The sequence below is a fragment of the Salminus brasiliensis genome, chromosome 1 (assembly GCF_030463535.1).
Source record: "Salminus brasiliensis chromosome 1, fSalBra1.hap2, whole genome shotgun sequence".
Lineage (NCBI taxonomy): Eukaryota > Metazoa > Chordata > Actinopteri > Characiformes > Bryconidae > Salminus > Salminus brasiliensis.
Window position 1 is genome coordinate 2,842,327 of NC_132878.1, and position 881 is coordinate 2,843,207.

Genomic DNA, 881 nt, shown 5'->3' on the forward strand with positions numbered 1-881 from the left:
TCTTTTTCATATTTTCGTTAATTTAAATACTTTTTATATATGTTTACTTTTTTCTGTATTTCTGGTGTCTTTTTTAAATGTTTGTGATTTTCTTTATATTAAAGAATTTTTGCCATAATATTAAAAAAATCTAAATTTTTACTTTTTTGCTTTTTTATGTTGACTTGAAAATATTTACAATAGTATAACACAGTAAACACATTACTATTTTTAATGAGTATATTGAAATAATGACGTATTATAATGAAATTCTGACTTACTATTCCAAAATATTTTTTATTGCTATTTTTTTTTTTTTTTTTTTTTTTTTTTTACATTTTGGCTTATATTCCAAAAGCGGACATCTTATAAACGAAATTATCTGAACATAAATAGTAAATAATAAAACAAACAGAGAAGAATAATAAAACACAGGTGATGTTCTCTGCCAGGTGAAAATAGACTTCTGTACTTTGATGATAAGATTGATACAAACCCAAGGATGTATACAAAAAATAAATAAATACAAATATAAATAATATAAAAAATAAATAAATATAATAAATATAAATGAGTAAAACATTTATCTTAACAATGTTTTTAATTCAGTTTTTTTCAGTACATCAACATTGTTACTTTAAAAATGTGTAAAACTGACATTTTATAAAATGACATTTATTTTGACAGTAAATAATTATAGAAACAGAGATGGAGAATGGACTTCTGTACTTTGGTGGTAAAATTATTACAAATATAAACACGTATACAAACAAATTAGAAAATAATACATTCTATATCAAATATTGACCTCTTTTTTTCTCAGACTTTAAATACTCGAAATGCTTATTTTAGATTTTTTTTAAATTGCGTTTTCAGAACTGTAATTTTCTCAAAATGCTGAC